Here is a 446-nt window from a genome sequence, read left to right on the forward strand (position 1 = left end):
TTTGGGATGGATTTGGGGTGGATTTGGGGTGGGTTTAGGGGAGGATTTGGGGTGGGTTTGGGATGGATTTGGGGTGGATTTGGGGTGGATTTGGGGTGTGAGGAGGGCCGGGAGGATCCGCGTAAAAAGCGATGGTGTTTTAAACATACATTGTAATATTGGCTTCTCGCAAGTATTAAGGTGGATATTATATAATGTTAGAAATGCTTTTTGCTGTGTGGATGTAGTTTTCTGTCTTTTTAGCAAGAATGTTAGCAAGTGTGAGCAAGTAAGAGAACCTCCAAGCGAGCAGAGGATGAGGCCCGAGGAGCTGCTGATCAACGCTTTGTCCAACGAACAAAAGGGCCCAAAGGCTGCTCTGCCCGGACAACGGGCGGCCAGGAGGGTCCGAGAGCCGCTATCACCGCTCTGCCCGGGGGGCAAAGAGGCCCAAGCTGCAATACGCC

This window comes from Corvus brachyrhynchos, unplaced genomic scaffold, assembly GCF_000691975.1.
Source record: "Corvus brachyrhynchos isolate BGI_N302 unplaced genomic scaffold, ASM69197v1 scaffold26, whole genome shotgun sequence".
In the NCBI taxonomy this organism is placed as follows: Eukaryota; Metazoa; Chordata; class Aves; order Passeriformes; family Corvidae; genus Corvus; species Corvus brachyrhynchos.